The sequence below is a fragment of the Humulus lupulus genome, chromosome 9, assembly GCF_963169125.1.
Source record: "Humulus lupulus chromosome 9, drHumLupu1.1, whole genome shotgun sequence".
In the NCBI taxonomy this organism is placed as follows: domain Eukaryota; kingdom Viridiplantae; phylum Streptophyta; class Magnoliopsida; order Rosales; family Cannabaceae; genus Humulus; species Humulus lupulus.
The window spans coordinates 80119207-80132660 of record NC_084801.1 but is presented as its reverse complement, the minus strand read 5'-3'; positions in this window follow the sequence as shown (position 1 = coordinate 80132660).

Below are 13454 nucleotides of genomic sequence, written 5' to 3'. Positions count from 1 at the left end.
ATGGGTTCCTTTTGGGGTCCTCCTGATGGAGGGTTATTTTCAGGATCCTCTTGGTAGAGGGTCTCCCTTAGGAGTTAGGAGGGCAAGGGGTCCTTTTTAGGATCCTCCGTTAGAGGGTCCCTTTTTAGGAGTTAGGAGGGCAAGGGGTCCTTTTTGGGATCCTCCGTTAGAGGGTCCCTTTCAGGAGCTCTTTTGTTGGATGCATGTTCTTGCCCCCTGTCCTGCCCCCCAAGTGCTCGGTGAAATTTATTTCGGCAGGCACTTTGGCTGATGCTTGTGCAGCAAAGAAAGTAAACACGGGAAGTAGCAAACAGTTTCATTCATAGCACACGGTTTACATATAACTTTGTAAATAAAAAAGGGGGGGTACATTTAACTAGGAGGCTATCTAGGGTAGCCTCTTTGATTCTTACTTAAGCTAACATAACGAAGAACAAGCTAAACATAGGTTTTTTTTTTTTTTTTGCACTAAGAGCCGAAGTCTTGCTGGTAGCACTTCTCGAGAGGATCCGTTACCTGTGGGTCCAATCTTGTGCGGATCTAACTTGTGTGAGTCGCTCCTTCATGCACATCCATCGTCATTGACATGGATGGTTTGGTGGCTGCGCGGAGGGACATGTTATAGCATTCCCTCGCTTCCTTCTGCTCCCCTTTCACACATGCTACTCCCCCAGGGGTAGGGAATTTCATGGCTAGGTGATACACAGAAGTTATCGCCTTCAATTCTCTCAGGGAGGGTCTCCCTAATACTGCATTGAAGGATGAGGTGCAATCTACCACGACGAAGTTAGCCATTACGGTGGTTTGCCTGGGTTGCTCCCCCATGGTGAGGGCCAATTCGATTGTCCCCAGGGGTTGCATCGAATCTCCCGTAAACCCATACAAAGTCGTAGTGCAAGGCTTTAGGTGACGGATGCTCAACCCCATCTTTTCCAGCGCCTGTCGATACAAGATGTCCACGGAGCTCCCGTTATCCACCATGACCCGATGTACCCTCATGTTAGCTAGCTGGGCGGTTAGCACAAGGGGGTCATTATGAGGAAAGTGCACCCCCTGTGCATCTTCTTCAGTGAAAGTGATTGAGTCATTCTCGCCCTTGAAGCTCTTCGGGGAGCGTTGCTCCAAATTTAAAACGTAATGTGGTGGACTTCGTTGGGCCTCCTTGGCATACCCGTCTCGCCCTTTCCTAGAATCGCCTCCGAATCCTGGTCCTCCAAAGATGGTCCTGACCTCCCCTTGCACTTCTGGGGCCACCTCACGTGCCCGCGGCAGGGACACTCCTCCTTCTGGCCTCTGGTTATCCTTGTGCACATACCTGCCCAAATGTCCCCTACGGATGAGTTCCTCAATTTCTTCCTTCAAATGGATACACTCTGCCATGGTATGACCGGTATCCTTGTGGTACTGACAGTATCTACTAGGGTCCCTTTTGGACCGGTCCTTTCTCATTGGTGGGGGCCTTTTGAAAGGAACTCGATCTTCATTGGTGAGATAAATGTGCTCCCTGGTATCTGTGAGGTCTGTGTAGTAGGTGTAAGCCGCTTGCCTGTGATCATTCCCTTGTTTGGTTTTCCTTTGGTGGTCATCTCTTGATCCATCGTATGCCTTTTTCTTCTTTGCTACATTCGACCCGTCGTTAGTTGGGGGCTTCGCGTGGGGCTCCTCCTTTCTTGCCTTCAGGTTTGCGTGGCCATCCTCCACACGTATGTACTTCTGCGCTCTCTCGTAGAAGTCGTCTAAGTCAGTGACCTCCCTCTTCAGCATGTTGTCCCACAACTTGCTTCCTGGGAGCACCCCGGCTATAATGGCCATTTTTAGCTCTCGGCCTCCAACTTTCGCGGCCTCCATATTGAACCTGTGAATGTAGCTTTTCAGGCTCTCATTCTCCCCTTGCTTCATGTTGGCCAAGCTGGTACCTGGCATCGTGTAATCCCTCACGGCATGATGCTGTTGGAGGAATTCATCAGAAAACTGCTGCCAGGATCTGATGGACCCCGGCCTTAATCTTTTGAACCATTTGTAGGCGGGTCCTTTCAGAGTAACAGCGAAGCAATGGAATCTGGCACAACTTCCAATCCCCCTCAGTTTCATCAGATCATTAAACGCATCCAGGTGGTACTTTGGATCCGTGCTCCCTTCGTAGGGGGTCAGATTGGGCTCCTTAAAGTTGGCAGGGAGCCGGATGGCCTGCATCTCCCTCACAAAGGGCGACTCGTGGTCGAAGTCCTCCTCAAAGGCCTGGCCGCCTGATGCGGTGACGATCTTGCTCCGCAGGCTCCTCATCTCCGTGTCCCGGTCCTGCCTCATCTTGCTGAGAGTGTCCTTCAAAGCGGACGGGCTAAGATCTGCCTTTCCCTTGCCTTCTCGAGGTGCCACAGGGGGCGTGGTCCCTTTGCCCGCCCTCTTCTTATTGACCTCCTCCTGCAAGTCTGAGGGTGCTCTTTTAGAGGTGACCTCGTCCTCATTGCGAGGGGCAGCGTTGGTCCTCGGCGCTGGCTTCTGGGCCTGCTTAGGCGGTTCAGGGTGATCACGTTGCTTCGTTCGGGGGGTGTTACTGGTTGAATGTCGGGTTCTCCCATCATCTACCGGTACAGTGGTCTCCACCCCATCCTTGCCCTTCTCCTTCCTCTTAGGCAAGGTCACGCTCGACTTACCCTGCAGCAGGCCGTTCAGGACCTCTTGCATGTTCTCCAAGGTGGTTTCTAACCTTTGGTTCTTACGGTGGAGCTCGCGTATTTCCTCTTCATAAAATCGAGATTTCAAACTCGAGCTCACGGAATGGACCCGAGGGTGCTTATCATGCCTATGGGTAGAAGGGCCTGGGTCCTGCCGGTCGGAGTTCGGTACCTGCGGTGGTTTTGGAGGAGGGAACTCAGTTGCATTTCCCGGTGGTGCTCTTGGAGGACTTTCTCCAGGTAGAGCGGCCGGTGACGAGGCCACCCTATCACCTCCGTGACCTTCAGGGTCCTTAGGGGGCTCCACGTCTCTGGGTGGATGAGCGTCCTTCATGGAGGCCTTCAGCTGGACTCTATTCAGGTGAACCTCTACTTCCCGTGGCTCCCTCAGTCGCTTTGAATGTCTTGGCATCTTCTTCTTGCTGGAAACAATGGTGGAATAGTAGCTTGAAACTAACGTTCCCACAGACGGCGCCAAACTGTTGACGGTGAGAACTCGTCAACTAAGTTGAGTTGGAAGAAATTCTTAAGTTAGGATCGTCAATAAGAAATTCTTAAGTTAGGATCGTCAATAAAAAATCTATAGAAATCAAAGCAATAACTCAAGAATTATGACAGGATAACAATGGAGAAATCAATCAATCTTTCATTAACTCTCAAGCCTTTGCTACAGTAAAACTCCCAACCCCCTTTCAGGTGGTGTTAGAGTTCATTTTATAGTAGGTGTTGACAGTGAGAACTCGTCAACTAAGTTGAGTTGGAAGAAATTGTCAAGTCAGGATCGTCAATAAAAAAGCTATAGAAATCAAAGCAATAACTCAAGAATTATGACAGAATAACAATGGAGAAATCAATCAATCTTTCATTAACTCTCAAGCCTTTGCTACAGTAAAACTTCCAACCCCTTTTCAGGTGGTCTTAGAGTTCAGACCATGGGGTACATAAGTACTATGTTAGGGGAGTGGCTTCAGAGGTTGTGGTCGTACATCCAGCACAGGAGCAGATGTCAGGAGAATGCCTCCACTACTTGTCTGTACCCATATCTGATGAGTGGTGGCAGATGTAGTGGCGCAGGAGGGAGTGGTGTCGGCTCTGACCTTTGGCCGTAGACGTACGGACCATGACTCTTACCCTAGCAGTCTCACTGGCACTGGTATCCGTACTCAGTACTAGGTCGTATAAGTATGTCCCATTCGACTCGTATTGGAGCCTCTAAGCATAGGGGTTTCAAGGTGTAAGGAATGGGACCCTGGGTATGTGTTATAGTCCTGGCGTGAGGTGGAGATCTTGGGTCCTTGGCACGAGATGCCTGAAGCCTTTCGAGATCACTCACGAGTCTGGTTGATAGGCATGTGGCCTTGACGGATGTCTAAGGATGCGTAGCAAGATGCCCTCCTAGTGACTCCCTTGGTGGTGCGCCTCCCTTGGTGCATGGCTCCACTCACGTGGTAACCAGGTGGCATGGCTCACATTCCTTCGCGAGGCCCCCTTGGAAGGCCTATTGATGGCACGACTCTCTAGCTGTTCACGAGGCCCTCCTCCTCACGCGTGGCCAGGGGCGAGATGGCGAGGCGAGGCCACTCCGGAACGAGGCCACTTGAGCCAAGATGGCGAGGCGGGGCCACGGATGAGGCCACTCCGGGGCGAGGCCCCTCTGGGGTGAGGGCACTTGAGCCAAGATGGCGAGGCAGGGCCACGGGCGAGGCCACTGGAGCCAAGATGGCGAGGCGGGGCCACGGGCAAGGCCACTTCGGGGCGAGGCCACTTGAGCCAAGATGGCGAGGCGGGTCCACGGGCGAGGTGCATGGGCGAGATGGGCCTCGCGTATGGCCGAGGTGCAGGTGTGTGAGGGGCCTCGCGTATGGCCGAGGTGAGGTGCATGGGCGAGATGGGCCTCACGAGGCTACTGAGCCTTGGCACCTATGCCTTGCCAATGTGGGCCACCTGGCATCGACTCCACGAGGAACGAACCCAGACTCGTGTCGTGATGGTGCGATGGCTTCCCGAGACGACGGTGGTCCAAGGGCCTTGCCTCGGCCTCATATTTTATCTTGATGAGATTATGAGCATCAACACTTGCCCCCCAGTCTAGGAGAGTACCTTTAGGTGCTCTTGTTTACTATTCACTTTGACTCCTATAAATAGGCCCTCATGCATGGCCTAATATTTTCATCTTACTCCTTTGGCTTATTGGTTTGGAGAGCTCTTCTTTTTTCAAGAGGTGAGGGGCTCAATCCCTCACAACCTCATTTTCACCATAGTTCCTTTTATGTGTTATATATATATATTTTTTGTATGAGCTAATTTCTTGGTGTGTCTATTTTATGACTAACACATCTTTCTGGTCCATTCTTGCAGACGCGCATTTTCGACTCTTTGGTGCTTTTCGCTCCCCGACCTCCTTTGGACCCGAACTTCGCTCTCTTAATCGCTTGAGGTATATTTTCTTTCCTTCTCCCTTTTATTATTATTATTTTTTTTTTGGGCCAAACTAGCAGTACTTGGGATGGGGTACCTTAGCCTGAGCTTGTAGTGAGTTTGACCATATGCACGCCCCTCCTCCTCCTTTTTTTTTATATATCCTGTAGTGGGCCATTTAGGGCGTTTGCATCTAGAGATATTAAGCCCATTCCTTTGTGTTTTGTAGCCTTTCCTTCGTTTACACGTGAACCCCTTTTTGCTGTTGGGACGTGGTTTCATGGCCAGTGACGGCCCATTCGACATACCCCCAAGGGCTGAGTTTATTGACCTGTCCTCAGACTCAGAGTCCCCTGAGGGAAACCTTCACCAGGACTATGACTCCTTAAGGCAAGCCCGCATCTGCCACCTTGAGTGCTCGGCCGAACTTAGGCAAAAAATTTGGGTGGTGGAGAGCGAAATTGACTCGGTGTCGAGAGGAGATGGAGGACCTTCACCCCCGGACCTTAGTGACCATATAGCGCGTCTTAGGACGACCCTTTTTGAATTGCGGTGGGAGTTAGAATTTATGGAGGGACACATTCCGCCAGAACCTCCCACTCCCTCCTTGACTGATGACGGTCATGGGGCTGCTAGCTCCTCTCCCCAGCCCCTAGTCTCAGTTTATCCTAGCTTAGTGCTTCTGCCATCGCTCCCTCGATGGAAAACTCTTGCTAGGAAGAAAAAATGGAGGGTTAAGTGTTCTGCCTCTTCCTCACATCTTTCTTTTGATTTTGTAGATATGCCGAAAGCACGCAGACAGGTGTCCGTCCAGGAAGAGGACGACGCCCCTCTACTGGCGTCCAGTCTGGTGTCACATGTGTCTCCGAACAAATTGAAGGAGATCGTGATGCACTACCGCGTTGCTCCATAATACACCCTATATGCTCCTCAGGAGGCATGCCGGGCCGACCACCCTAGGAAGGGTCATGTGGCTTTGAGTGAGCATATTTTGAAGGCGGGTGGTACCATTCCTTTGCACCCATTTTTCGTGGTGGTTCTCAACTACTTCGACTTGGCCCCTTTTCAACTGTCACCCAACAGTTGGTTGACTCTAAGTTTCCTTTTCATTTGGTTCAAGGAAAAGGTCGAACGCGCCCCGACGGCGCAAGAGGTGCATTCCCTGTACAACCTCATGGCAGTGCACAAGTCCAAGGGCTTCTACTACCTGCAGAAGGACAACAATGAGCTCCCCTTGATAGAGGGCTCAGTGTCCAACACAGGGTCTTGGAAACAAGACTTTTTCTGGGTAGAGGGCCCTCTCTCTGTTCGTGAAGACTTTCGCACCGGCCCTAGTAAGTGCCCTGGTCTTTCTTTTCTTCTTATTAGAACTTACTGTTTCGTACTCTTGCTTGTACTGACATTGGCGTGGATCATGTAGAGCAATTTGCTGATCCTTCAATCATTGGGCCAGAGGCGGTGGCTATAAACAACCTCATTGATGCAAACTCCGCCCTGAAGAAGGCGGCGTTCCTATTTACTGTGGCGAACCTCAACCGCCACCAGCTTTCCTCGGTCTCTGACCCCAAGCTCCTGTGGTCAGTTACTGGGTCTAAGAAGACTACGGCTGCGCCGTTCCCACACGATGGTGAGGCCGAGGGGGAGCCAGGGGATGCCCCCCTTGAATGTGGGGGATCTCATCAGTACCCCCTGTCCCTCGGGGGATGCCCCCCCTATGGCTCCTATGACCAGGACATGGCCTTTCAATCTTTGGACCCGCAGGCCGCAGCGGGATGTTACGCTCCCCCTGGCCTGGATGGCTGTGACGCCTTCCCTCAGGTTCCCCATGATATTGGCTTACCGGGGGCTGATTTCGTCGACCTCGCAGAGCCCCCCTCTAATCTACCAGGTTCTCAGTTTTTCTCCTTCCCTGCACCCCCTCCTGCTTCGGCGAGTGGGTTGTCCGTCCCTGTCCAAAAAGATGCTCCCAGTACGGAGGCGGAGCCTTCGGTGACTAGGATGGCCTTGTCTTATGTGCAGCGTTACATTCATATTGCCTCTGGTCTCCCTGTCTCCGACTGGAGGGGTCTAGGGAATGTGACTCAACCAGACCTTGGGGACACCCTAAGGCGCGCCGCGGCCTGGGTGAGTTCTTGCACCTTGCGTCGATTAGTATTATGTATAGATGTACATGTGTTTTTCTTTTTGTTACTTATTGCTGACGCCATTGACTTTTTTGTGCAGATCTACACTGTGTCTCTTCGGTATCCCGACATGTCCAGCACCCTCTCCGCATCTACTGCTGAGAGGGACTGTCTTACAGCTCGGGTCCAGGAGCTTGACGAAACCAAGGTCAAGTTTTCAAAGGCCCGGACTAAGTCTGCCAACTTGCTCTCAAAGAGGGAGAAAGTGAAGGCCAAGATCAAGGAGCTAAAGGGCAAGGCTAGACGCTTGGAGCGCGAGCTCCAGGGGGTCAAAACTATCGCGGCTGCGTCGCAGGAGAGGGTTTTCCAATTGGAGATCGAAGCCGAGGCCCTTAGGGCCGAACTATAGTCGGCGCAGGAGAAGAACGCTTCCTTGGAGGCGGAGAGGGTCATCACCGAGCGCAGGTCTATAGATCGTGCTCTTTACAATGTGTGGATGCAGGACCCTAACTTCGACTTCTCCTCTTTTGGTGAACAGGCCGTTGCCCGAGCGGCCTTGTGGAGTGCCCACTATAGGAGGCCTTGAAGTAGTCTTGCCTTTTTTTTTTAACTTTGTAATACCATTATCACTGCTACTTTTCTTTTGGTAATTCTTGTACTATCTCAAGAACTCTTTTTTTTTTTTAATGTATAAATATATGTGTTGCTGTTTATTTTCTGTTCTACTGCATTTGAGGCCCTTTTAAGCCTGCATGATGGGGTTTGGTTGGTTCCCTTCTTTTATCTACCAGGCTGGAGGTCCTTTGGAGCCCATGCGAGAGGGTTCACTGGGACCTCTTTTGGTGCCTCTTGGTTGCTTCTATAAGGATATTTTGACCCCTTGGGTCCTAGTTAGCCTTTTATGTTTTTCTTGTGCGCGCTTATTATTTCTTTGCGAGAAGCGTCCTTCTCGTCGTTATTCATAGTACTATTTTTGCAAGGGTCTCCTTTGGGACCCGTTTTGGCTAGGCGGCTTGGTGGCCGCTCTAGACTTATTATCATTATCGTCATCATACATTTTTTGTAAGTCCCTATGGCCTCCCTTGGTGTTCATAAGGGTAGCTAATCCTTGCGATCCCAAGGGATGCCTTGTAAGGACTTCGTTTAAGGCCCTCGTATAGGGGGTCCCTTTGGTTTTGGGTCACTTCCTCTTGATGGAGGGCCCTTTTTAGGATCCTCTTGGTAGAGGGTCCTTTTTTAGGGGCCTCCTTTTTAGGAGGGCTAGGGGTCCTCTTGGTAGAGGGTCCCTTTTAGGGGCCTCGTTTTTAGGAGGGCAAGGGGTCCCTTTTTAGGATCCTTCGTTATAGGGCCCTTTTTAGGTTCCCTTTGTTAGCCGCCTGATGTTGCCTCCTATCCTGCCCCCCAAGTGTTTGGTGAAATTTATTTTGGCAGGCACTTTGGTTGATGCCCACGTAGCGAAGGAAAATAATACATGAGGTTGCGAACAGTTTCACCCATAACATGCAGTTCCATTCATCACATTCATAATAAACAGTCTCATACAAATAGTTGCAACGGTACATACGAGATTTTCATAGAAAACAGAAATAAAAAGACTCACACCTACTCAGGAGGCTATCTAAGTAACCTCTTTGATTTCTCCCTATCACATTAAGAGAGTGTGCAACACTTGTCCTTTTACCATCGGACGTGGGCGCCTTACTGGTAGTACTTCCTCAGGTGCTCCGCGTTCCATGCTCGGGGTATGATGGTGTCGTCCATGCGCGCCAGCTTGTAAGTGTTCGGGGGTATGCACTGAGCAACCTGGTAGGGCCCCTCCCAATTCGCCCCTAGCACTCCTGTGCCTGGGTCTCGTGTGTTAGGGAGTACCTTCCTTAATACCAAGTTGCCAACTCTTAAAGTTCTCTCTCGCACCCTTGAATTGTAGTACCTTGCGGCGCGCTGCTGGTATACTGCCACCCTCATTTGTGCTTTTTCTCTCTTCTCTTCAAGCATGTCTAAGCTTTCGGCCAGGCCTCGTCTCCATATGCCTATACCCTGTGGGACTCAACTCGCATCTCGACTGGGAGCACGGCCTCGCACCCATAGGCCAAGGAGAATGGGGACTCCCCAGTAGTCGTGCGTGGGGTGGTTCTGTAAGCCCACAGCACATTTGGTAGCTCATCTACCCAGGCACCCTTCATCTTTTCTAGCTTTGTCTTTAATTTCTTCTTAAGGACCCTGTTTATGGCCTCCACTTGTCCATTGGCTTAGGGGTGCACAATCGTGGAGAAACTCCTCCTTATGCCCCTTTCCCTACAATATTCATCGAAAGCTCCCCCCTCGAACTAGGTACCATTGTCAGAAATAATTTTGTAGGGAACTCCATATCTACAAACAATGAATTTGTTGACGAAAGAGGTGATGTGCTTGGCGGTTATCTTCACAAGGGGTTCTGCTTCTACCCACTTAGTGAAATAGTCCACTGCCACCACCGCGTATTTCGCCCCACCCCTGCCTGTAGGAAGAGCACCGATCAAGTCTATCCCCCAGATTGCGAAGGGTCAGGGGCTGGTCATGCTGGTCAGCTCATTTGGGGGTCTCCGAGGGTAGTTGGCATGCCTCCGGCATTTTTCGCATTTCATGGAAAAGTCATGTGCATCTCTCTCCATGGAGGGCCAGTAGTATCCTTGTCTCATGGCCTTCCTGGCTGTGGAGGGTCCGCTCTCGTGGTTGCCGCACTCTCCCTCATGTATCTCTTGTAACACTTTCACACTTCCTCTTCTTCTACACACCGCAGGAGTGGCATTGAGAATCCTCTTTTGTAAAGGACCCCATCTACCAGGGTGTATCTTGCGGCCCTGTACACCAACCTCCGGGACTCGTTTTTGTCTGCAGGCAAGGTTCCTTCTTCCAGGTACCTCTTGATTGGCTCAGTCCATGACTCCTTTGGGACACTAATCATATGCACGTCTGCGCCTTCGATGCTGGGCTTGGGTAAGTACTCCACGGGTATTGACTCCAAGATGTCACCATCCTTGGTAGACGCCAGCTTTGCGAGTGCATCGGCATGGGTGTTCTTTTCTCTAGGGATTTGCTCTATATTATACGCCACCAACCGTCCTAGATAGCCCTTCACGTTCTCCAAGTAGGCTGCCATCTTGGGTCCTCTCGCCTGGTATTCCCCCTTTACTTGGCATACTACCAATTGAGAGTCACTGAAGATATGAAGGCGCGTCACTCTCAGTTCCTGGGCTAAACACAGGCCAGGAGCGCCTCGTACTCTGCCTCATTATTGGAGGCCTCAATACATTATGTGTCCCTCGGGCCCAGTCATCATGATGCCCGCTCCGGATCCTCCTTCATTAGATGCCCCATCAACATGCAAACTCCACTCCTCTAAACCTCCTGGCTCTTCCTCCATAACAGGCGGCTCCCCTTCTTCATTCCTTCCTTCAATCGGCTGATGGGTGAGCTCTACTATGAAATCTTCCAGCACCTGTCCATTGATGGAAGGTCTTGGGATATATACAATGTCAAATTGACATAGCTCGATCGACCATTTCATCAGTCTCCCCGAAGTCTCAGGCTTATGTAAGACCTGTCTCAAAGGACTATCTGTCAGGACTTCAATTGTATGTGCATGGAAGTAAGGCCTCAACTTCCTCGAAGCCACCACTAGTGCATAGGCCAATTTTTCAATCTCTGCATACCGGTTCTCCGCGTCCACCAAACGCTTGCTGATATAGTATACGGGTTGTTGCTGCTTCTTCTCTCCTTTGACCAAGGCTGCGCTGATGGCATGCTCAGACACTGCCAAGTACAAGTACAACTTCTCACCCTTCTCTGGCTTTGCTAGCAGGGGTGGCTTCCCCAGGTGCTCCTTCAGCTTGACAAGTGCTTCCTCACATTTTTCATCCCAAGCGAACATTTTGCTCCCTTTGAGGATGTAAAAGAATGGGAGGCACTTGTCGGTGGACCTTGAGATAAACCTATTAAGGGCTGCCACCCTTCCTGTTAGGCACTACACTTCCTTCTTATTCTTTGGCAGGCTCATCTCTATTAGTGCCTTTATCTTGTCAGGATTGGCCTCGATGCCTCTGGAGTTGACCATGAAGCCCAAGAATTTTCTTGAGGATACCCCGAAGGTGCACTTGACTGGATTCAACTTCATCCGGTATTTCCTGAGTATGTCTAACATCTCACCAAGGTCTTTATTGAGCTCTGCTGCTTCTTTGGTCTTCACTAACATGTCATCCACATACACCTCCATATTCCTTCCTATCTGGTTGGTGAACATTTTATTCACCAACCTCTGATAGGTGGCTCCCGCGTTCTTGAGCCCGAAGGGCATCACCTTGTAACAGTAGAGCCCTTTGTCTGTAATGAATGACGTGTGCTCTTCATCTGCTGGGTTCATTGGGATTTGGTTGTATCCTGAGTAGGCGTTCATGAAACTCAGTAACTCGTGTCCTGCCGTCGCATCTACTAGCTGATCTATCCTGGGAAGTGGGAAGCTGTCCTTAGGACAAGCTTTATTCAGGTTCGTGAAATCGACGCAAGTTCTCCATTTCCCATTCGGCTTCGGCACGAGTACTGGGTTCGATACCCTTACAGGGTAGTAAGACTCACGGATGAACCCGCTGGCCTTCAGCTTGTCAACCTCCTCTTTTAATGCTGCGTATCTTGTAGGGTCTAGCGCCCGCCTCTTTTACCTGATGGGCCTTGCCTCTGGGGAGATATTCAGGTGGTGGCACATCACACTAGGGTCTATACCCACCATGTCCTCATGACTCCATGCGAACACGTCTAGATTATCTTTCAAAAATTTCATCAACTCCTCCTTCACGTCTCCTTGCAGGCTTCTCCCTATCTTCAATTTCCTTAAGGGTTCCTCCGTCACCGTAACCTCCTCTACTTCTTTTACTGGTTCTGCTCTTGACTCATCCACGACCCGAGGGTCTAGCACCTGCGGACCCCCCGTGGACATACGTAGTGCCTCATGTATCACCATGGCCATTGGCTCCCGCGGTTTCGCAGACGCGCGGAGTGAGGTGTTGTAGCACTCCCTCGCCTCCTTCTGTTCCCCCTTCATACTAGCGACCCCTCCTGGAGTCGGGAACTTGATGACCAAGTGATATATTGAAGTTATGGCTTTCAATTCTCTTAGGGAGGGCCTCCCCAATACCGCGTTGAAAGTTGATGCGCAATCTACTACAACAAAGTTAGACATGACTGTGGTCTGCTGGGGTTGCTCCCCCATGGTAAGTGTCAATTCGATCATTCCAAGGGGTTGCACTGAGTCCCCTATGAATCCATATAGGGACGACTGGCAGGGCTTCAGATGATGAATGCCCAGTCCCATCTTTTCCAAAGCAGGGCGATATAAGATGTCTACCGAGCTCCCGTTGTCCACTAGGACTCGATGTACACGCATATTTGCCAATTGAACTGTCAGCACCAGCGGATCATTGTGGGGAAAGAGTACCCCCCGCGCGTCCTCCTCAGTGAACGTTATCGAGTCGTTTTCCCCCTTGAAGTTCTTCGGGGGTCGTTGTTCTAAACTCATGACGCAGGGAGGTGGACTTCGCCAAGCCTCTCTTGCATATCTATCTCGCCCCTTCCTAGAGTCTCCCCCAAATCCTGGACTTCCAAAAATGGTTCGGACCTCCCGCTGTATTTATGGGGCTCGCTCTTGTGCCTGGGGTGCCGCGGGCTCGTCCTCTGGCCTTTGCCTTTCTCTCCTGACATAGCGGCCTAGGTGTCCCTAGCGGATGAGCTCCTCAATTTCCTCCTTCAGGTGGATACACTCTGCCGTGGTGTGTCCGATGTCCTTGTGGTATTGGCAGTATCTACTGGGGTCCCTTTTGGACCGATCCTTTCTCATTGGTGGGGGCTTTTTGAAGGGAACTTAATCTTCGTTGGTGATGTAAATATGCTCCCTGGTATCTGTGAGGTTCGTATAGTAAGTATAAGCCGTTTGCCTATGATCGCCCCCTCGTTTGGTTTTCCTCTGCTGGTCATCTCTTGACCCATCGTACGTCATTTTCTTCTTTGCTACATTCAACCCATCGTTAGTTGGTGGCTTTGCGTGGGGCTCCTCCTTCCCTGCCTTTAGGTTTGCGTGGCCATCCTCCACACGGATGTACTTCTACGCTCTCTCATAGAAGTCATCTAAGTCAGTGACTTCCCTCTTCAACATGTTGTCCCACAACTTGCTTCCTGGGACAACTCCAGTGGTAATGGCCATTTTTAACTC